This window comes from Schistocerca americana, chromosome 3 (assembly GCF_021461395.2).
Source record: "Schistocerca americana isolate TAMUIC-IGC-003095 chromosome 3, iqSchAmer2.1, whole genome shotgun sequence".
Classification (NCBI taxonomy): Eukaryota; Metazoa; Arthropoda; class Insecta; order Orthoptera; family Acrididae; genus Schistocerca; species Schistocerca americana.
The window spans coordinates 882,555,324-882,580,243 of NC_060121.1; the positions used below are offsets into that span (position 1 = coordinate 882,555,324).

Genomic DNA, 24,920 nt, shown 5'->3' on the forward strand with positions numbered 1-24,920 from the left:
TGGAGATGTGTATCTGGTTTTAGTTCGCTTTTACTTATGCAATTTTTCTCTTGACAGCTTGGATCACAGTGGATCAGCGATGTTACATGTTTACATAGTTACCATTATAAATAAATGAATTTGTGGAAATTCAGTTGTTTTTCATTATTTGCATAGGTTTGGTTCTAATTTTGTTAGGTTTCTAAATATATTTTATTTATTTTTTCGTAATAATTTTGTTAATGCCTATGATTTAGGTTGGTGTTATGTCTGTTTTATCGTCTTCAAGTTGTCATCGCTCTTACTGTGGATGTCTTATTTAGCGTCCTGATTTATCACTTCACCCGTTCTCTTGATTTATAATGTGAATAAAGGTTTCTATGTAGTTTTTGTGCTTTAGGTCCGTTTGTTCGTTCAGTAAATTTGTAGTGTTGCTGTACGCACGGGAACATATCTCTATTTCCTCAAGAACGTTCACGAATGCTCCCTTCTAAGTAATACCGAGGATTTCTGGTGCTTAGTTTACAGGTTTTACGTCTTGTTTTTCCGTTTGTAGATGTTGAAAAAATGTGGATGTGCAAGTGACATCACGTCATCACACTCCTCGAGTGTAAACGTAAAAGAATCATTAAAATTACCCTTTGGTTTTCTCCCTTCGCAGTTGCACATTTTTTATTATGATTACTAATTTTGGTGTGTGAACACCATTACATACGCTGACAATAGGCAGCAAATAGTGTAGATATAATTACAACATTTAGCGGTCTAGTTACCTATGCAGCCAGTCCAAAATTGTATATGTGGAGATGGTGACGATAGACCGAAATTAGCAATCACCATTAAATTTTGTGCATCTGAGACGGTGCGAAATAATGAACAATTTTAATATCACATAGCTGATGCGCCTCTCTCGCCGACAAATATGTCGGCAATGGCGTAGCGCCAGAGCATTGCGTGCGTGCGCGCGGCTTGGAGACAGTCGGTCAGCAGTTAACGACGGGACGAGGAGGGAAGAAAGCAGAGCAGGAGAATACAGGAGAATACCACAACTTTTCCACCGATTCGCCCGCCACAGCTGCCAAACTCTCGTATACTCAGCGTTGTCGTGTTTAAACAGCTGTAGCGAGATAATTGTTCCCTGTTTTCTCTAGGAAAGTACTTACATGTAATCCTGAAACAGATAACTCTCAACTTCTGTTGTTACTTTCGTAGCGAAGACTAAACAGCTTACTCGCAATACAACACAGTGTGGCATTCGAAGATGTGTGGACAGTAACTAACTAGTATCTTCCGAGACCTCTAACATCATTCCGTAGCGGACACAATTACAAAATCTGCATCCACCGACTACGGTTCACTGAATTGTTTAGAAGGCGGTATGTTCAACGTCTGTGGTAAACGTTTTTGCTGCATGTGAATGCAACAAGATCCTCTCTCCAGAAAGTGGACACTGGGTAGCCTCTCCGAAACGCTTCGCACCCACTGCCACCCCGTGCAGAATTTATGGTACACTAGTGGCCATTAAAATTGCTACACCACGAATATGACGTGGTACAGACGCGAAATTTAACCGAGAGGAAGAAGATGCTGTGGTATGTAAATGAGTAACTTTCCAAAGCATTCACACAAAGTTGGCACCGGTGGCGACACCTACAACTTGCTGACATGAGGAAAGTTTCAAGCCGATTTCTCATACACAAACAACAGTTGACCGGCGTTGCCTGGTGAAACGTTGTGATGCCTCGTGTAAGGAGGAGAAATGCGTACCATCGCGTTTCCGACTTTGATAAAGGTCGGATTGTAGCCTATCGCGATTGCGGTTTATCGTATCGCGACAATGCTGCTCGCGTTGGTCGAGATCCAATGACTGTTAGCAGAATATGGAATCGGAGGGTTCAGGAGGGTAATACGGAACGCCATGCTGGATCCCAACGGTCTCGTATCACTGGCAGTCGAGATGACAGGCATCTTATCCGCATGGCTGTAACGGATCGTGCAGCCACGTCTCGATCCCTGAGCCAACAGATGGGGACGTTTGCAAGACAACAACCATCTGCACGAACAGTTCGGCGACGTTTGCAGCAGCATGGCCTATCAGCTCGGAGACCATGGCTGCGGTTACCCTTGACGCTGCATCACGGACAGGAGCGCCTGCGATGGTGTACTCAACGACGAACCTGGGTGCACGAATGGCAAAATGTCATTGTTTCGGATGAATCCAGCTTCTGTTTACAGCATCATGATGGTCGCATCCGTGTTTGGCGACATCGTGGTGAACGCACATTGGAAGCATGTATTCGTCATCGCCGTACTCGTGTATCATCCGGCGTGATGGTATGGGGTGCCATTGGTTACGCACCTCGGTCACCTCTTGTTCGCATAGACGGCACTTTGAACAGTGGGCGTTACATTTCAGATGTGTTACGACCCGAGGCTCTACCCTTCATTCGATCCCTGCGAAACCATACATTTCAGCAGAATAATGCACGACCGCATGTTGCAGGTCCTGTACGGGCCTTTCTGGATACAGAAAATGTTCGACTGCTGCCCTGGCCAGCACATTCTCCAGATCTCTCACCAACTGAAAACGTCTGGTCAATGGTGGCCGAGCAACTGGTTCGTCACAATACGCCAGTCACTACTCTTGATGAATTGTGGTATCGTGTTGAAGCTGCATGGGCAGCTGTACCTGTACACGCCATACAAGCTCTGTCTGACTCAATGCCCAGGCGTATCAATGCCGTTTTTACGGCCAGAAGCGGTTGTTCTGGGTACTGCTTTCTCAGGATCTATGCACCCAAACTGCGCGATAATGTAATCATATGTCAGTTCTAGTATAATATATTTGTCCAATGAATACTCGTTTATCATCTGCATTTCTTCTTGGTGTAGCAATTTTAATGGCCAGTAGTGTATTTTTACTGTATCGTACGTTAAAGCTGATTTCCGTTCCCTTTGCGAATGGAGCGTTGGAACAATCATTTATTTATCCTGATCAGATTGGACCCTCTAGGCCTTCTCTTACATCGGAGCAGTTTCTGGCACATAAGTACTTTCTTTACATCAGTTATTTAAGAAATAACGATACTAACTAAAACGTACGAAGTTAACAGCCTTACGAACAGTATTTCTGTTGTTACTGGTGTTGCTGCCAATAATAATAATAATAAGTGATACTTTCTGATAAAGCGAGTTGTGATGGAGGAAAAATTAGGTAGACTGCACCACGTAAGACCACTGGGAAAAAGAGGGGGATCTGGTTGGAAAGAAGAATGCATTGCGGCAACGAGTGCGCACAGGGACAAATTTAAAATTATTGTTGTTTCAGCAAATACGTCATTAACTGTCTTTCGATGCTAGAGATGTTATTGAGTTCACATATGAGGGACAGGCAGGCTGTTGCTCTAATGAGACCAGGTGTTTCTGCCGTGTTGTCCAGAAAGAGTGTTATGGGAGAGGAGACATATGGGGGACAGTATGTGTTGATAAGACAATAAAGAAGACAGAGGCTATGGAAATCTCTGTGGTAGTCTGCACGCAGCCAGGATAGCTGTGCATATGGTCCAAGAGTCGATCAGAGATATGACTAACACAGGCATTCACAACCAGTCCTATGCGCCGTGAGCTGAGAAAGGTCTTGCAGGATAACATCGTTGAACTCAACTGTTGGAAGTATAAGCGTTTGCACAAGTTCCTTTTTCAGATCGAAAAGGAAGAGCTTTTTATATTTTTATAGGCCATGGCGAGATGCTGCTACCTTGTTGCACATTGCATCTGTGCACGGAGCCCAGGTTAGATTGTCATGTGTTATTACAATCACGCCCGCATCTCGTGGTCGTGCGGTAGCGTTCTCGCTTCCCACGCCCGGGTTCCCGGGTTCGATTCCCGGCGGGGTCAGGGATTTTCTCTGCCTCGTTATGGCTGGGTGTTGTGTGCTGTCCTTAGGTTAGTTAGGTTTAAGTAGTTCTAAGTTCTAGGGGACTGATGACCATAGATGTTAAGTCCCATAGTGCTCACAGCCTTTACAATCAGACTCTTTGCTGACCGAGAAAAATTGATATTTGTCCCATTTAGGATTAAAGATGGCAACGACTCGCAGTATTTCTCGCTAAGGGGCCTACTACGACCAACGAGTACCGCTTGGGTTTTGGATGGGTTGAGCTTTAACACTATATCCGGCGCCCATTTTAATAGTCCACGTACGTCGGAACTGAGATTCTCGTTAACTGTCTCCATATTTATCAGTTTTGCGCTTAGATACAACTGGATGTCCTCAGGACACGTGTATTTACAACAAAACTAAAGACACGTCATTGACATACCGAGTTCTGGAGGACACCTGACACCTTACGTCTCCATTGCGACTTCATGGTGTCGGACATGAGACACTGCTGGCGAAACGCCAGTTACGCCTCTGCGCTGATATTTACCTGATTTTATCTGCACGATCTCTTCTGAGTAATTACGTAGTTTGTTTCCCGAAAATATTCGTAGTTTCTACCCCGAAAAACAGCGCTTGATGTTTTGTAACAAGCTTCTGGCGATATGTGGCCAAAAGGGAAAGTTTCTGAACATTTCTGCTACTCACAACCGCCACTGAGACAAGGCTTGGATACAGTATGCAAATTCAAATCGGTGGAGGTTGCAGTTATGCAGAGATGAAGAGGCGTACACAGGATAGGGCACCGTGATCATCTGCATCAAATCGGTCTTTGTTCTAAAGGCGGCAGCAAAGACGACGAAAACGACGACAGAGTCCTTGTGCTGGCTCCACATCGTTCCTCTATACACCGTCAATCCCACGATGTGTTGTGTTCTGACCATTTTTAGTCAAGTTCGGTAGCCCGCAGATACCGTGGTGTTACGCTTTGCGTACTATACAAGTCTGCCTTTCTCTGCATTCGGATGTTGTCATTCTTTGTGAAAAGCACACATTTTAACAAGGTCTCACCGGGAATTACTGCAATTCTCGCCTGTAGAATTTCCTTGTAAATAAGTGCAGTATCTGTGAAAGGCCAGAGATTGCGCAACTAATGTCACTAGCCAAGTCATGTCTGTATAATGTGAACAGGACGATCCTATTACAGGCGCCTGGGACCGCACGTTAGTTATCACCAGATCACACTGAAAATGACACTACACAAGATAACATGTTCGTCCTGCCTGTAAGAGTAGTTTTGATCCACTCGCAGACCTGAGTAAACATTAAGTAGGAACGTGTTTCTTTTAGAAATCGTCGATGTATTATTGGATCAAAAGCTTTTTGGAAGTCCAGCAACGCCGAATCAACCTGGACGTAGCCAGGTCGTAACACATCTGAAATGTAACGTCCACTGTTCAAAGTGCCGTCAATGCGAACAAGAGGTGACCGAGGTGTGTAACCAGTATGGCGATGACGAATACACGCTTCCAATGTGCGTTCACCGCGATGTCGCCAAACACGGATGCGACCATCATGATGCTGTAAACAGAAGCTAGATACATCCGAAACAATGACGTTTTGCCATTCGTGCACCCAGGTTCGTCGTTGAGTACACCATCGCAGGCGCTCCTGTCTGTGATGCAGCGTCAAGAAGAAATCATTTGTGATCAGCGGGAGTTCAGTTTCGCATAACTGGTATTTTTGAGACCAGTACTAATTTCCGTGGAGAAGGTTTTTCTGTTCCAAGTGGGACATAGGTTTTGAATACTCGTATGTCCTAGCATTTTTGTAGAGTGATAGTACAGAATTTTTGCGGAATTACATTCGGGATTTTTCCCTAAGAAGTTAGCGGTGCGAAGTTTTCTTTACCCTCGTCGTCTGTAAATGAGTAAACGAGTTGTTAATTAACGTTACATTACTGTATACGCATTTTAAATAATATACACTTGAGTTACGCATTTTTCTACCTAATTATATTACGTGGAAGTGTAAACATTTGTTTTAGGTACTCCTTGGGCGGCAGTTGGATATATCCAGCAGAATTCTCTGCGTCACAACAAGTACAGCCCACATTGGGTCAGAATCCCGAAAAAAGTGGCCATAAACATATAAAAAGTCGAGGGTGAAGAATTCTCGTTTAATAGATTGGCTAGAGTAATGATGCGACTCTTGAATCCCGGTCTTGGAATCGGTCAGCTGTTTCTTCCTAAGCACGAATTTCGTTCGGATGAAATATTTTTGCTCATCGAAATTAGGCCGAATTTGTTTTTAAATGGAAGTTATTCCAGAAGGTATGTACTTAATTACAAACACTTATTTCATAATTAAATCCTTAATTAAGAGCTGGTTTTTGTTCATTAATTTCTTACCGGAAAACGAGCAAAAAATTGTAAAACATGAGCGAAAAAAGTTAGATTCCATGGCGTTCTGCTTTATTTATCATTCCGCTCTTAAATATGTACTATTATCTTCGCGAATCAGCGTTAAAATCAGTGAAAAAACAGCCTAGATCGTGATTGGCACTTTATTAAAATGGCCAGTTTCGGATTATACTTGGCCATCTTCAGACAGCAACTTCAGCTGAAGTTTACGTTGCGTAGAACAGTTGACTTCAGTCGCTGCTCACAATTTATTTCAGCTCATATTTTTTCAGTGTCAGAAGTACGAAAGTACAGCTACCGACTGTAATTATCAAATTCCTTGTACGTGCCTTCCCACTGTAACCAACATGTACCTTTTGTTATTGTATTCTGTAAAAATATTAATGTAATAAAAAGAAATAAAACATACCACTGAAAACAGGGAGGGAAATCCGATTCATATGTGTATTGGGAAGGCGACTACAGAGGCTGAAGCGGGTAAGAAAGAGAAGACTGAAAATTGCCATTAGAGGCAATTACTGCAGACAGATCACAGAGGAAAGCACCAACAAATGCACACTGTTTCATTAGCTCCTGGGTACTCACGAAGGAGGTCACTACGATGCGGAATACGGAAATGCTACTACTCAAAGAGTGATAGTGAAGATATCTGCCAGTTACAGCAGAAGAAGTACTTATAAATTTCATTCCATGTTTTTGAAAATTGTAAATAGGTCGTTCTATGACTGCTGCAGGTACCGACTGTAATTATCAAATTCCTTGTACGTGCCTTCCCACTGTAACCAACATGTACCTTTTGTTATTGTATTCTGTAAAAATATTAATGTAATATTATCCAAACAATTACTCATAAGAACAGCCTATAAAAATCGTAAGTGCCTTTTTCTAAGACTAGAATTAATAAAGAAGTTTGTCAAAAAATGAAGCTGCCAAAATCACAGCCGGTAAAGGCCGACTTTCCGGCTCAGAAATTTCAGTCAACCAGGTAGTTTCATAACGTATTCATCTACAGGCGACCTCTGCCTGTTATTAAATTGGAAAATCATTGTCACGAATTTGTTTCCTGTACAGGGGCTTGTCGTGTATGTATGTAGATGAGCCCTGGTGACCGGTACGAAGAGAGCGTAGCTCAACATCTCGTAAAGATTGCTTCTTTGCTTAACAGGCTTCGTATAAAGTTATACGACAACTCTTTTCCTCTAAATTAGAAGTGAGTTGTCGGGTTGTGCAAATGCGCAATATATCTCGCAGCTGCGAGTGGGTTTGCGAGCAATGGAGCGAAGACATGTGACCCGCGCTGACGTCAATGCACCATTGCTCTTGCGACTGACAAATAGAATTTGAAACCGCCAGACGGGGTCGATGGGAATAGATTGGTGTCACATTCATACCGCCGCGCTGGCTCGGAGATTGAACTGTTTACCATAACGCATGAGCGCAATAAGTCGCACTGAATGTCGCATGTCAAATGGACGAAGACGTGTCGCCAAGGCAGACGCACGAATGACTGTCAGATTTTCTGCAAAGGTTCAACAACAATGGAATTTATTTTGAATCCTAAATTTCACACTTATTTTAGGAAATATAGTAGTGCTGCGGTTGATATGGACTCGAATCCGTAAGGACATGGGTTAAAATCCTCCAATGCCCATCCGGATTTAGGTTTTCCGTGATTTCCCTGAAATATCTTGATTATTACCGAATACTGTCTCACTTCCCCCTTCCATCCTCCTCCATTTACATCTTTATTCTGTGATAGTCTCAAGTGAGCTACCTGAGCTACAATTAAAACTTCTCGCTGTTCTGGTGGTGGTGGTGGTTAGTGTTTAACGTCCCGTCGACAACGAGGTCATTAGAGACGGAGCGCAAGCTCGGGTTAGGGAAGGATTGGGAAGGAAATCGGCCGTGCCCTTTCAAAGGAACCATCCCGGCATTTGCCTGAAACGACTCGCTGTTCTCTTCATGGGTGCAGGGGGGGGGGGGGGGGGGGCTGCGTGTACTCATCTAGTGAGCTAATATCAGATCAGTTTCATCCTAACGATGTGTATGAATATTCCATTTGCCGCCTTGAACTAAGGTTCGTAAAATTTTCCAAGGAAGTTCTCATTTTTCGGTTTTCTGCCAGTTAAGATTTGTCAGAGTTTTTGTCATCCAGCAAGTCTATGATTACTCACGCCGCTATTCTAGGTATACTCCGGACGTTTCCTTTTAATCTGGTTTAATCTAGATCCCAGACACAAGAGTCTTATTTCAGAATTGGTCACCTAAGTGTTTTGTACACAGTCATTTTTGGGGATAAACTGCTCATAACCAGCATCCCACCAACGAATCTTAGGCTGCCCTTTGCTTACCTACCGCTGATACTGTGTCCCAGATTGATCCGACAGTGCGTGACTTATTGTAATGCACCACTCCGCTGAAGAAGTCCCTATTCTGACCACCTCTGGCCACGGGACAGTGTGTAGAGGCCATTCGGCTCTCGAGCTTTTCAGCATGGAACTCACAGCCGTCAGGTTGTTGGCTCTGCTAAGAAACAATAAGAGCAGCTATCGTTGACTGATATAAATAAATTCTGGAGTGGGAGCGCAAAACTCGCTCGTGTTTACACGGAGAAGGCCTTATTAGCTGAAACGCGAAACTGGCTGTTTCTGAGCTCCAGCACTAAAAATCCCCACGGCTGGTTAATTATATTAAAGTAATGAATTAAAATCTGTGCCGAGTCTGGGAATTGAACCCAGGTCTCCTGGTTACTGGTCTGATGTGCTAACCACTTCACCACTGCGGCGTTTTGGTTACGAAACCTGCACGGATGATCTAATCCAATTTCCTCCCTAACACAAACTTCAGTTTTCACCTTCGGACGGTTTTCCCAGACTTAAATCTTCAGTACTGCAGAGGCTCTCTTATACTGAAATAGCACCCCACCTAAATGTAAGGCGCAAATCCTGCCTGTACATCAGGCATAGGTGATCTACTGATCTCAGGGAATTACGTTTTCCTGGAGACGTATGAGTCTCGACTGTCTTCGATAAGGATAGAAGCTGAAGCAAGGAATTAAAATTTGTGTCAGGCCAGGAGTTGAACCTAGGTCGTCCGCTTATGAGGCACATGTGCTAACCACCACAATTCCTGGCTTAAATGTTTATTTGACACTACAATAGTGAAGCCATAGTCACAGTACATAAATTGTTCTCAAAAAAAAGAAAAAAAGGTGGGTTTCATTACTTTCGACGAACTATGTCGTCATTTTCAAATGTAAACCATGAGTTGGAGCATATATAATGGGAATATGACCATACATCTTACAAAAATTACGACAAATAATGAGACCAGGCAACCGAGGCAATGGTGGCACAACCAAGTCACTATAAGTTATGTCCATGCTTGCAAAATGTTCATTCCATGTCCTAATGTAGAATAGATAAAAACTACACCAGGGTAAAAATTGCCAAGAATTCTTGCAAAGTGTTCTGCTATGACATAACGGTCGTATGGCTGATATAAATTCACAAGTCCTAAGCGTATCAAGCACAGCAAGTTTCTATATAGAATGCAGCACATAATTTTACTGTGTTTCGAAAAAAGAATCTCGAAACTCACCGAACTTTCATGTAGGACTGACACACTACTAACTTGCTAACATAACATTGCTCCATTTGCCTGGTAACCCATTCTATCACATTAAAGAAAAAAATTTATTTGCTGTGACTCGTTTCACTACTGTAGTGCCAAATAAACATTTAAGTTATATTTTGGTCACACTCCTTATGACAACCGCGCGACTGCTACGGTCGCAGGTTCGAATCCTGCCTCGGGCTTGGATGTGTGTGATGTAAGTGATGTCCTTAGGTTAGTTAGGTTTAAGTAGTTCTAAGTTCTAGGGGACTGATGACCACAGTAGTTAAGTCCCATAGTGCTCAGAGCCATTTGAACCATTTCCTTATGACAGTTATGTCGGAATATAGGAACAAGTCCTGGCCTTTGTACAAATTTTAATGCATTACCGCAGTTTCTATCCGCGTCAAGTGTTTCAAGGGAAATTTAAGTCTGTCAGATATTATATTAAAATTGAGAGTATGGAAGGGAGATAGGTGCTTTGTTAGACCGGATCTGATTGAGCGGCACCCTGAAGAATCACTGTCGTTGGTGGTCAGAGGCATGCATAAGTCACTCTCTTGCAGAAGTAAAACAAAACTTCGGTCTCAGTCTTAGCGTCTGTCTCTGTCTTGTGGGAGCGCTCTGAACGCATTTTCAGTGCCACGATGCGAGAGAGAGGGACTTCGATTCCAGGCTCTGGGTCACAGCCGCTTGCTGCCACTGCTAGCTTCAAGTATGGCGAGCAACCGCAGCGTTCACAGACCGAGCTATGGGATGTACACGAGGATTTCCGACTGATGTTAGGTCTTTCATATTTTAATTCAAGCATGTTTATTAGCAATCGCGACCTCAATATGTGCTCAACCAAGACAGTAGGTGCATACGTATTCCTTCCTGTACTTCCTCCTTTCCTCCTTGATTAACATTCGGCAATACTGTGCAGCTTCCGGAACTTAGCTGTTCCCCTAATGCTGTCTTGACTCAGAGTGTTCACCTCGGACTTATTATCCCATCTTTGCTAAGGTGTCGATATTTTAATTCCATTGCTACCTGTGTTAATATTTAATGAATGTAACGGTTCCCTGTCTGTGTATTTGTGTTTAATCTGAAGTCTACAGGGACTTTTAATAAATAGAGCTCTATATTGTTTTATTCAGTAGTTTGTTGAATTCCGTGTCCTTGTCATCTTTATGAGTTACAGCACCCATGTTAGGACCAACGCTGTTTATTTAACTTGTTTTATTAAGTTACGATTTGCGTCACATCTGTAGTGAAATTCTTGTGATCGTATGTGGAGTGATCAGTTTACAGGTAAAGTTGTAGAAATGCTTATGCAAAGCGTACCCACTATCAACACATCCTTTAAATTATTTACATTAAGCAAGGAATTAATTTAAAAAGAATACGGAAACAGAACAGAAGACAATATCAGTGTAAGCCTACTTTTTACATCCACTAGAATATAATTTCGTTCTCACGGCTTCACCTCGGCAGTATCTCTGGTATTTCCTGTACTTAACTGAAGTTCTCCTGCCATATACCGCTGTGACATCCACAGGAGTGTGTCGATGGTTCAGCCGTAACCTTACAACCTCCTTTCTTATTTCCTACACTGTTGTTTTTCTACACCAAAGCTGTTTTGCACACCTTGCTTAGCAAGCTCTCTACCAAGGAAGGATATTAGGTGACATGGCATAGTCACAGCCGAGGGGATCTTCCATGAGTGCTAGTCCATCATATCGTGCAGGAGAACTTCAGTTAAGTACAGGAAATACGAGATATACTGCCGGAAGTGAAGCCGTGAGAATGAAACTACATTCTTGTTGGATGTAAAATGTAGGCGTACTCTGATAGTGTCTTCTGTTCAGTTTCTGTATTCTTTTTTAATTAATTCCTTGCTTAACGTAAATAATTTAAAGGATGTGTTGATAGTGGGTACGCTTTGCATAAGCATTTCTACAACGTTTTAGTTCATTGTATTTCACCACGATAGATGAATTTTAGTTAACAAAAATCAGCTCAGTCGGTAAGAGCGTTGCCAGCGAAAGGAAAAGGTGCCAGGTTCGAGTCGCAATCCGACACAGAATTTTGATCTGCCAGCAATTTCGAATCAGCGTACACACTGTTGCAGAGATGTGAAATATTCGTTCCGGAAGCGTGGCGGGCACAGAAGCCAGGTTAAGACGTTTGCATAAGAAGGCAGGTCTTTACTGAGCAGTGTATGAAAAATGACCGATTATGATACCGATGAATAAAAATTAGTCTGAACCCAGGAGGTACGCCATCGCGAGTTGTTGCGGAGAAAATTTAAGAGCGTCTTGAATCCAACAACAGCCGACAGGTGAGGTTATTTGCATCACTTAGCACATTAATGGGATGGCGGAGAATTTTTCCGGTGCTCATGCAGGCAGAAGCTGTTCCTGTGTGTGGGCAGAGGGGCAGTGGACGGGGTTCAGGAAGCGAGGTTTATTTTGACAGGAAAATTACTGCCAAGGACGTGGTTTTCAGCGCAATACGATCAAGACTTCAAAATTTTGTAAATACTCTTTCTTAATATTTAACAGTTTTCCCTGTTGCTACTGTGTATCCATAGCTGTAGTGTGCTAATCTGTTCATCTGTATAAAGGGCAACACCCAAAATTATATACTCGTATAACTATTTCACTCTTCAGTTGAGTGTTCGCTGATGTGGAACTTCCTGGCAGATTAAAACAGAGTACCCCACCGGGACACAAATCTGGAACATCTGTTCTACATAATTTAGTCTTCGTCTCTATCAATAATATTTCTCCCGTATTGATTCTTCCAGCGTCAAGTTAATTACTCCTTACACACGCAGTGCTTCGCAGCCTCCACGATTGGTAGAACGACATTTTAAATAAAATATCTACCATGGCTGCTGTACACAACCACATATTTTCTTGTCGAGCCACATCGGGCTAACACCCATCATGAGTAGCACTGACTGCTAAAGATAATCATATTGTGTAGACAGCCACGTATTGTCATGTCAGTACATTCACCTTACTTACAGGGTAACCTTATCATATAGTCTAAGCGTTATTTAACAGCCCCAATCCTATGGTATACCAAATTATCGTAAAAAATCTGCGTAAAATAGAAGTCTAAGTTACATCCTCACGCATAGGAACAAAACAAACTTTGTTTTTAGCTTATTGGGGAACGTACGTCACAAGATGCATTAAGCATTTGAACGACCAGAATTAAAGACAGAATTCACATCGAAAATGACGTGTCACACCACCACCTTACAGAATCTATCCATAAATATTGAGTGGATAACGTTAAATTCTATACTACGTAATAACTTTGTGTTCCCTATAGAATCTACTTCTTGTACCATGGTACGTGTCGAACTTGGAGCAACTCTCTATCGAAAATGCCAATTTTAGAATCTTGCATCCCCCTCCCTGACGGAAAAAAATTGTGACTGAGGGGAAGGTACCCGAGACAAAAAGAAGGAAGTAAAATCACAATTTAACGTCCCGACAACTATGACATCATTAGAGACGGGTCACAAGCTCGAAATGGGGAAGGAAATCGGCGTTGTCCTTCTAAAGAAACCCTCCCTGGATTCGTCTTAAGAGATTTAGGAAAACCGTGGAACAACTAAAACTGGAGAAGACCGGATAGGAACTTAGCTGTTTCTAATGCAAGAAGCTACCAAACGGTTGAAAACTATCTACATCTTATGATAATAACTGTCTCAAACTAAATCCGAGCAAGGTGCAGATGCGTGCCTTCCACTTACACAACAATTGCCCGAATAGAAGAGACTGTCTTAAACCTTTCACAACAACGAAGTACGGTATCTGGAAGCAACAGAGGAGGGCACACTGAGCTCTAAAAAACCGTGCATCAAAAGCAAAGTTAACGTGGCTTTGCTTACAAACCAACACCGAGCAATCATTTATTGTCAAAATGATCATGACTTCGGCACAGCGCGCCACTTTCCTACCAAAGAACCTATGTACAAAAGCACCATTTCCTTCCTACTAAACGCACCTGCCATCTGTTGACACGAGGCAGCAGTATCTTCGCGACGGACGCAGAACTCAATGCGGTCCATGTGACGTCACATGTTGCGTGACTAACCTTTGCCGCCGGATGTGCTTCAAATTGACGTTTCCTGCTAACCTTGGTAACTGCGGCCCAGACAGGTCCTACACGAAATGTCCAGATACTGGCGGCCTGTATAGTGCTACAAAACATAGGAATCTACGTGTTATCAGAGAAACGGAAACATCCAAACGCAACACACGGCTGGAGGCAGTTCACTGGTACTGACATGTGCAGCGCTTAGTGTAGCTACGCCACTGCTAGCGACTACATTCCACGCTACAAAACACAACTGATCGATAAAGTTTAAATTAGTGATCTGTAGTTGAACTGCATCCATTGGACTGGCCAGGAGTGACGTTAAAGGTTTTCAGAGAGCGCCTCAACATAACTTGCAGCGTAAATACCGCTATTATCATTTTTATGTAAGTTGGAACATTACAGTCTTACTAGAAAATCTGGACAAAGGTTCATTCCATAACCAGAAAATAGACAACAGAAAGTTTTCCTCCATTAGCGATTTAACAAGGAACATAACCTGAATCTGAATGGAGTGCTATAAAGTGTGTGTTTGGGAAGGGGGGGGGGCCTACAATACATATAGGCTCAGATAAGAACCATATATATATACTACCCATGGTGATTAAGAAAAAGACATTTGCAGATGATAAATGTAGTTGTTAAATATGTGAAATGGAGTTGAAATGGGATAGTGGAAACATTAGCATGTGGACTACAGACACAGTGCATACAGTTTCTGATGTGGAAACACTATTACCACAAGGTCCTTAAATAATCATTGAAGGTGAACATGATGAATTCTGTGGAAAAGCTGTTTCGAGATATTATGCTCAGGATACTGTGCGGAGACAAAGTCCCAAAGGGCTGGATGGGGCAGGTACCGTAGTGTGAGATGTACACGGCTTTCGATGTTGGAAAATCTTCCTGGGAAGATATTCAGATCTAGTTCTGTTGAATGATTACGGATGTCAATCAGCACTTAGGAAACAATATAATCAAACTGCAGTCACTAGTACATAATCAATTCTCTTCACCAAGGATTACCAATGTACTCAAATATGCCTGACACAAATCAGAATTTTTCGAGGGTCACCCGCAACAATTTGAAATCCTGCTGAATTTTGTTTTGTGTGCTCTCTCGTATATACCGTGTGAAGAAATTCCGTTTATTTTATGGCCATGTTGTAATAAAACATTATGTTTTATGCATTTGTTTACATATGATCATTATTTTAATTATTTTCTATCATAATAATTAGTTACTTTTTTCTATTAACAAAATACACGTATAAATTTTAAACTAAAAAAAAAACAAAAAGAAAAACAGACTAATGTAAATCACAAAATAATTTAAAGCATAAAACAAATAAATAGAATAAATAATTAGACTAATAATGAATGTTGATAATTTCAATTACGTATGTTGAAAATACTCGGACAGTAGACTGTGTACAGCTTATTTTCCAAAAATGGTATTTCAGAAACCAGCTTTATTACACATGGATGTATGTAGCTTCAAAGTAACAAAAGTTTCATTTTTCGAAAGTAATTAATGGTTGTGGAATGTTTTGCAAAATTTCAAATTATTAGAAAATTCGATTACATTGTTGCCAAGAACTTTATTTACATGTCAACCTTCATATGAGAAACATTTTTTATATCTCATCGTTTCGAAGATATTCCCTCCAAACCTAATATGCCAAATTACCTTTCGGGGTGTGTTTCATCCTTAAAAGTGAAACTGGGCACAAAAATGTATTTCAGTATCTACACTTCCATCAAGTTTCGTCAACATCGTCTCACACTTACGAATGTTCACCTTCAAGTGAACAACAAACAGAAAAAAAAGTCTGTTGCAAAACACTTCTTTAAACACTCGTGTACCCTTGATGACTACGCAACACAAAGCTTTACGCCTCGCCAGAGCCCGTGAATACCGATATTGGACTGTTGATGACTGGAAACATGTTGCCTGGTTGGACGAGTCTTGTTTCGAGTCGTATCGAGCGGACGGACTTGTACGGGTATGGAGACAACCTCATGAATCCATGGACCCTGCATGTCAGCACGGGACTGTTCAAGACGGTAGATGCTCTGTAATGGTGGGGGGTGTGTGGAGTGATATGTAACTCCTGATACGTCTAGATAGGACTGTGACACGTACGTTAGTATCCTGTCTGATCACCTGCATCTACTCATGTCCATTGTGCATTCCGACGGACTTGGGCAATGCGACACCCCACACGTCCAGAATTGCTACAGAGTGGCTCCAGGAACATTCTTCTGAGTTTACATACTTCTGCTAACGACCAGACTCCCCAGACATGAACATTATTGATCATATCTGGGATGCCTTGCAACGTGCTCTTCAGAAGAGATCTCCACCCCCTCTTATTCTTACGGATTTATGGACAGCCCTGCAGGATTCATAGTGTCAGTTGCCTCCAGCACTACTTCAGACATTAGTCTCGCGGGGACACTACACGATATAAGACAGGTGTACCAGTTTCTTTGGCTCTTCACTGTATTTACACGATGTAGCATCTCGCTGTTGTTCATCACTAGTAACTAGATACTACCGGACTCTTCCTCTGCGCGAAACCTGTTGTCGAATGACAACAAAACGAAAACAGAAATTTCGCGATAGTTTGCAATGCCCAAATGGCAGTTTTTGCGGAGGCATTAGCCACTCTTACACAATGAATGCTTTTTTTCCGAAGATAAAAGAAAAATCTAGAGTTTTCTTCCACTGTGCTCACCACTGTCACAACTAAGATTACTTTATCAAAGCGACTGAAGGCAGCGTCGTAGCAAAAAGCCCATTCCTGCGTTCCCTGCAGAGAAGGTCAACTGGTGTGTGGAAACCGGCAGCTGACCGCCTCTTTGCAGTATATATTGGGTGAGGAGCGGTTTCTCTCAAGGAGGCCAACATTTACCACTGGCCGGTTGCGAATATTCTACTTGCAACTTATTGGGGGGGGGGGGGGGGGGCGGGGAGAGGGAATGCAGAACATCCACTCCATGCTACCAGAACCGTTTACGGCTGCTATTTCTAGTAATGAAAAAAAAATGTGTCCGAATACACTGCCACATCGTATGTACCGAACAGCACAGTCTAAACGTAATTACTTTCGAACTCTTTATCCATAATCACAAAAAGGTTTATTGAGATCACGTTTACGTTCCTCCATTGGGTACCTCGTAAATGGTAGGTTCAGTCTTCCGATGTAACGAAATATGACCAAACAGTGTATCTTCGCAGGTATGATATTGGCTCTCTGAATTTTCACTAAAAGAACCTAGTACGTTCTACATGACGGCGAATTTTCAACAAGAACAACGTCTCATCAGCTGTCCTCAAGAAAGCGCAATAGATTCTGTAATTCTTATAGTACCCGTGCACGGAAACTATTTATTAGGAAGGTTTCGTTGGCGATGCTGCTGCTGCTGCCACTGCCTATTCGAAGTATCGTCCCAAGACGATCGTAAGAAAATTCAGAAAGATGTGGACAGAGTTTGTACTTCGTGTAATGAATGATAGATCTGTTTAAATATAGATAAATGCAAGATAATATCTGTAACAGTGAGAAATAGCCAAATAATACCCGATTATAAGACGCAACACGAACGTCTTGAGCACGTCAAACACTTTAAATATTCTACATCTACATCTACATTTATACTCCGCAAGCCACCCAACGGTGTGTGGCGGAGGGCACTTTACGTGCCACTGTCATTACCTCCCTTTCCTGTTCCAGTCGCGTATGGTTCGCGGGAAGAACGACTGTCTGAAAGCCTCCGTGCGCGGTCTAATCTCTCTAATTTTACATTCGTGATCTCCTCGGGAGGTATAAGTAGGGGGAAGCAATATATTCGATACCTCATCCAGAAACGCACCCTCTCGAAACCTGGCGAGCAAGCTACACCGCGATGCAGAGCGCCTCTCTTGCAGAGTCTGCCACTTGAGTTTATTAAACATCTCCGTAACGCTATCACGGTTACCAAATAACCCTGTGACGAAACGCGCCGCTCTTCTTTGGATCTTCTCTATCTCCTCCGTCAGACCGATCTGGTACGGATCCCACTCTGATGAGCAATACTCAAGTATAGGTCGAACGAGTGTTTTGTAAGCCACCTCCTTTGTTGATGGACTACTAGTGGTAATACAGGAAAATTTGAGTGAAGCTGTAAAGGAAATCTGGTGAAAGACGCTAGATGGCTAGTCCTCGAGTATTGGAGGCCTTATCAGACTGGGACTGATGAGTAACATCGAACGTATACCAGAGGCGTGCTGCAGTATCAGGTAGGTATAGTCCACATTAAAGTGTGACAGAGACGATCGGCGAACTCGAATCGTAATCGCTGGAAGAAAGGCGTCGCAATTCTCCCGAATGCCTGTTACGTGAAATCTGACAACCGGTATTCTAGGAAGATTCCGTGACAATGCCGTCGCCACCAGCGTATACCTCGCAAAAGCATCACGGGAATGAGACAACAGATATTAGAGCGGAACGGAGGCATTTTTCGCTCGCTCAGTAAACGAATGGGACAGAAAAGGGGTAAGACTGGTACGATGTACGCTCCATAATGTTCTGCACAGTGGATTGCAGAGTACACCTATAGAAGTGGATATAGAGAGACGGGAAAGTACGTTGATCGTTCAGGTGGTTCGTATTTTCTTTAAAAAACAGTTAACATACTGATACGATTGCCATTCCATTTAATGTTATCAAATTTCCAAGCATACAGTTTCTCATTCAGTAACAAGGCGCCATTGTTCCAGACGGACATGATGGTCAGTGTGTAACAGCAAAACACTACTTTAATTTTAGTCTCGTATTTACGTTTGTAAGGGAAAAAAATTAAGAATATTTCTGATTACGCGATTGTGTCTCAAAATTTGGTAGCCTAAAATAACCTTAAGAATCAGAAGAACTTTCACATTATGATGTTCTCACGAACAACTGAGCGACGCTTGGAAAATTATGTAATTCGGAATCTCCTTGTAAATGAAAGCTTTGCTCTTGCCTAAAGGGCGTCAAGCCAACCGACAGGTGGGTTAACAATAGTTGTGGATCAGTGCACCAGGTGCTAAATGTCAATGTGTTTACGAGAAGAGAGTGGTGCCCTATGAGCATTTCTAATTTTTTTAGAAACCCGACACATATATTTAAGTCATTTGTAAAACCAGTGCAGCTTGTCTTTTTAAGTTTGATGAGTGAAAAGTTTCTAGCGTGTGCCATGAGGAAATCCAAGTATAGCTGTTACGACACTTTTGTATTTGTCCCTTGTAATGGAGGTGTGATTTCATTTTGGCTACTACGGCCACATGTTACATACATACACTCCTGGAAATTGAAATAAGAACACCGTGAATTCATTGTCCCAGGAAGGGGAAACTTTATTGACACATTCCTGGGGTCAGATACATCACATGATCACACTGACAGAACCACAGGCACATAGACACAGGCAACAGAGCATGCACAATGTCAGCACTAGTACAGTGTATATCCACCTTTCGCAGCAATGTAGGCTGCTATTCTCCCATGGAGACGATCGTAGAGATGCTGGATGTAGTCCTGTGGAACGGCTTGCCATGCCATTTCCACCTGGCGCCTCAGTTGGACCAGCGTTCGTGCTGGACGTGCAGACCGCGTGAGACGACGCTTCATCCAGTCCCAAACATGCTCAATGGGGGACAGATCCGGAGATTTTGCTGGCCAGGGTAATTGACTTACACCTTCTAGAGCATGTTGGGTGGCACGGGATACATGCGGACGTGCATTGTCCTGTTGGAACAGCAAGTTCCCTTGCCGATCTAGGAATGGTAGAACGATGGGTTCGATGACGGTTTGGATGTACCGTGCACTATTCAGTGTCCCCTCGACGATCACCAGTGGTGTACGGCCAGTGTAGGAGATCGCTCCCCACACCATGATGCCGGGTGTTGGCCCTGTGTGCCTCGGTCGTATGCAGTCCTGATTGTGGCGCTCACCTGCACGGCGCCAAACACGCATACGACCATCACTGGCACCAAGGCAGAAGCGACTCTCATCGCTGAAGACGACACGTCTCCATTCGTCCCTCCATTCACGCCTGTCGCGACACCACTGGAGGCGGGCTGCACGATGTTGGGGCGTGAGCGGAAGACGGCCTAACGGTGTGCGGGACCGTAGCCCAGCTTCATGGAGACGGTTGCGAATGGTCCTCGCCGATACCCCAGGAGCAACAGTGTCCCCAATTTGCTGGGAAGTGGCGGTGCGGTCCCCTACGGCACTGCGTAGGATCCTACGGTCTTGGCGTGCATCCGTGCGTCGCTGCGGTCTGGTCCCAGGTCGACGGGCACGTGCACCTTCCGCCGACCACTGGCGACAACATCGATGTACTGTGGAGACCTCACGCCCCACGTGTTGAGCAATTCGGCGGTACGTCCACCCGGCCTCCCGCATGCTCAAAGTCCGTCAACTGCACATACGGTTCACGTCCACGCTGTCGCGGCATGCTACCAGTGTTAAAGACTGCGATGGAGCTCCGTATGCCACAGCAAACTGGCTGACACTGACGGCGGCGGTGCACAAATGCTGCGCAGCTAGAGCCATTCGATGGCCAACACCGCGGTTCCTGGTGTGTCCGCTGTGCCGTGCGTGTGATCATTGCTTGTACAGCCCTCTCGCAGTGTCCGGAGCAAGTATGGTGGGTCTGACACACCGGTGTCAATGTGTTCTTTTTTCCATTTCCAGGAGTGTATATAAGAAGTGACATGGCTTAAGATCGATCAAGGAACTAACAAATTAAAGGAAACGACACAGGCTCTAAATGCGTGCACGTCGTTGAAACCTACTAATTAAATATATTTTACTGTCGGAATGCACCTTTCATTTTGCTTCGAAATAAACGTTGTAACGAAGCTAGCTGGCGTTAAATCTGTTTGCCACAATGGCAGCATCGAACGAGGTGGCTAAGGTGGTGGTTAACACACTCGACTCGCATTCTGGAGGAAAGCGGTTCAAATCCTCGTCCGACCATCCAGCTTTAAGTTGTCCGTGATTTCCCCTAATCGCTGCAGGCAAACGGAGGGATGGTCCCTTTGAAAGGATTTAAGTTGGGCCACTGGTTAAATGAGCAGTAAGAGATAAATATGAAACCCACTTCTTACTTCATTTTATAACTTTTTTTCTGTTCAACTTCATTCCTTTGAGCAGACAATCATACAAACTTGGATTACTCAACTTTGTCCTGTCACAGTCACTCATGTGGGAACAACTAATTTGTCAGTTAGCCGACATGGGCTACACCCTAAAGGTTTCTATGCTTGAATAGTTCTAAAGCGTCAACGGTCAACTGCGCGATGTCATGTTGTGTGAAGTGCAGAGCAGAAAATGCGAAAACTGCACGCCAAATATGGAAGTTACCGCTTTTCGGAGAAACGGATGTAGTTCGCGAAATGATACGGCAAGTCTTCGCCAGCCAGTGGTTACGGCTGACGGCAACCGACGATATATTAACCTTAACGCCTATGCACTGGTGTCTCGACGAGGTTACGCTGTATCAGTATAGTTCCCTCTCTACCCCTCCGCACTTTTTTCTGTTACGTTCGCGACTGGTGCTCGGAAAGACCGATTTTCTACTCGTCATCGTCTGTTATTCGGCCCATATTCCGAGACGCTTTCCTCAAGCATGAATCTATCTCTGTTATCGTTATGGTTATTTCGCGAGATTTAATTTAGGGATGGGTGTAACCCCACTAAGTACTGTTGGGCATTTCTGTGAGGCTCCCACACCGACTAAACAAGACACTAATGAATCTTGCAGCTCTTCTCTGAATCTTTTGCATGCACTCTAACGTGATAAGAACCTGTATGAATTACACTGTTGTAGGATTTCTCCAACAAATTTTCGTTTTGAATGTCCCTTTCGTACAGCTAGGTTTATGATATCTGCTACATCTTAAAATGCCCCGTAGGGAAACCTGCAGAATTATATGGTTACGACTGAGCAGTATAGAGATCTGTCTACTCTCCCAAGTCGGAAATTTTCCTTTTATCGTTTCTGTCTTTGATATCATACGCCCCCGAACAAGTCTTTCACGGCTGAGCAATTGCATAATACGTATATACCCGGAAGCTTGTGAAGCAATGAAATTATTTAAAGGGAAAAATGAATAAGTTGTAGCGGAGACGCAAAGGTAGTGTTACCTAATACATATCTGATCGCAGTAAGGCATGGGAACACGCAGAACAAAATACGAACAAGTGACACATCAGTAAATACATTCTAAACTAAAACTTTTCTCCGTTTCAGTATTCCAAATAGAACTGCAACCTTCTAATATATGATTTCTAAAACTTTTACGTGTATTCCAGTAACACAAAGGCTGTTTGACAAACAGCAGAATCTTTAGTTATTTTGCTGAGCAGTAGACGTATATACTGGACACACGACGATAACTGTGCGAGAATTGGGGATAATGTCGATAAGTGGAGCTAATGTTGGTTAACCAGTAACGGTTCCTGTGCAGGCCCCTGTCCCTAGTTACGCAAGATACCTGTTCCTTATGTAACTTGTTCCCACTGGGAGAAGATCTTATGATGTCCTTCGCAAACAGGTTAAGGACGTAACAGGAGAACCTTAAATGGGTGGGGAATGCCTGTATACAATTGCCAGACGGATATATGCAAAAACTGATTTGAAATTAATTGTAAGAGTTTTTTAGTTGGCACGTAATTCGGAACTAAGGGCTTCATTTGCGCTGTAAATTATAAAGGAGGTTACAACACACAATTCTGAAGTCAAACGTGTAAATTTTAATTTACCTCCGTAGGAATGGTTCCGAAGATCTCAGGATGACGACTCGACGAAACGACGTAATGATTAAGGCATCGGTCTCTCTTTCGGCAGTGCGAGATCCAGTCCTCTCCGCTCCCTTGATTATCCTTATCGTCAAGTGTTGTGTGATTCCTCTAAATCGCTTCGGAAAATGTTGTGACGGTTCTTTGGCCCAGTCTCTTCCCTCTCGTCTTTCTACTGATGTAGAACTCAGTCTCAAATGATATCAGTATGGCAGAATGAATTTTTCATTCTGCAATGGAGTGAAAATGGAAATGAGCGTTTGGGGTCATTGGCGGGAAGCCCCTTGCAGGGCAGGGCAGGCTGCCTTGGTGCAGGTCTTATTACATTCGACGCCACATTGGGCGACCTGCGAGCCGGATGGGGATGAAATGATGACGAAGACAGCACAACACCCAGTCTCTGAGCAGAGAAAATCTCCGACCCAGCCGGGAATCGAACCCGGGCCAGTAGGGCCGCAATTCGTCACGCTGACCGCTCAGCTATCGGGGCGGACTGCAATGGAGTGTGCGCCGATTTGGAATAGGGTGTCGGAGCAGGACTGAGACCTATTGCCTTTGAGTGGTGTACGGACTGAGGTATCCGAGCACGACTCACGACCCGATCTCACAGCCTTACTTCCGCCAGTACCTCGTCTCCTACCTTCCAAACATCACAGGAATGCTCCAACATACTTGTGCGACTAGCATTCCTAGAAGGAACGAAATTGTGCAGAAACGACTCATCCACAACCTAGAGTGCTAGTCCCTCAAGGTGTGCAAGAGGATTTCTGTGGAGTTGGAAGGTAGGAGGAGAGGTACCGGAGAAAGTAAAGTTGCGAGGTCTGTTTCTGAGTCTACTTTGGACACGTCAGTCGGTTAAACACGTTGACGCAAAAAGGCAAAAGCCCGGGGTTTGAGTCCCAGACCTGTAAACCTTTTTAATCTGCCAGGAAGTTTCAATACATATTAATAAGGGCTCTACAACACTCCAGACATTTCAACGCCTTAGTAACGGTCGCGCGTGTTCTTGCGAGGTTGCGACACCTGGCAAAACCAGCCGTCTCTACAGAAAATTACTGCAGCGCCACACTATTTGCTGTCTCTAGTCACAACTTTAGGTGTAACTGCCGACATAGTGTTTAGTTGGCCCTTTCCGTGTACAAAAATGAAGCTGAAATCATCGTGATATCACATTATTAAGATGTATGACCACGCAACTACTCTTTCTGGTTTGTATAATTTCAAACTTATAGCTAAGTGTCGAGACCGTGTACACTCCAGTTCTGCAAATAATTTTTCCCCCCTGCAGAAACGTGCTGTGATGAAAGCAGTGTAAAGCTTTAACGTCACGTCGACGACGCGAACATTAAGAGGCCGGGCACTAACCCCGATAGGGGACGGATGGTCAAAGAAAGCGAACGTGTCTTTTCGAAAAGGAATCATCCCGGCATTTGCCTTAAGTGATCAAAGGAAATCCCAGAATTTCTATCTGTATAATCAGATGGGAATTTGGACACCAATCCTCTCGAGTACGACTCCAGCGTCTTCCCACTGTGGTCGCGCTCTCTCCTGCCTGTAAGCGTGCGTGTGCGTACGTCTCTACTTGCCATTCTAGCCGGAGCCTCTCTACCCGAAAATCGTTGCACACTTTTGTCTCACAGCAGGCATAAAGCGAGTACAGGGAAACAGAATATACAATGGCGTTCCTTGTACGGCGCATTGGTATTTGATTTTCCTAAGGCGTTTCATTGCGTACACCATATTACTTTTAGAGAAAAACTTGTTTTCTGGTTCTCGTATTTGCAATGGACAGGTTTGAAACGTACTTAAAGAAAAAAAAGCTGTCTTGAATATTTGAAAAGAATGTGAGGAGAAAATTTTAGTAACTCGCGAGAAATCAGCGGTCCCAGAAGGTTCAGTTACGGGCCCACTCCTATTCCCTAATACGTGAATGACCTTCCACTTAACATGGATCAAGAAGTATTGGTACTTCTTTGTACACGCTGTTAGAGTTATAATAAATCCTATTACAGAAAATGAGAGACGATTCTTAACGATTTTTTTTGAAAATAGGTATTAAGTGTCTTTCTGAAAATGTACTCTCACTAA

The 24,920-nt window shown here is 43.5% G+C and overlaps 1 protein-coding gene across 1 annotated transcript in view; it reads right to left on the bottom strand.

The window, feature by feature from the left end:
• LOC124605615 (purine nucleoside phosphorylase-like) overlaps nucleotides 1-24,920 on the bottom strand; it is a 77,708-nt gene that overhangs the window by 51,680 nt on the left and 1,108 nt on the right. The window lies entirely within an intron of this gene.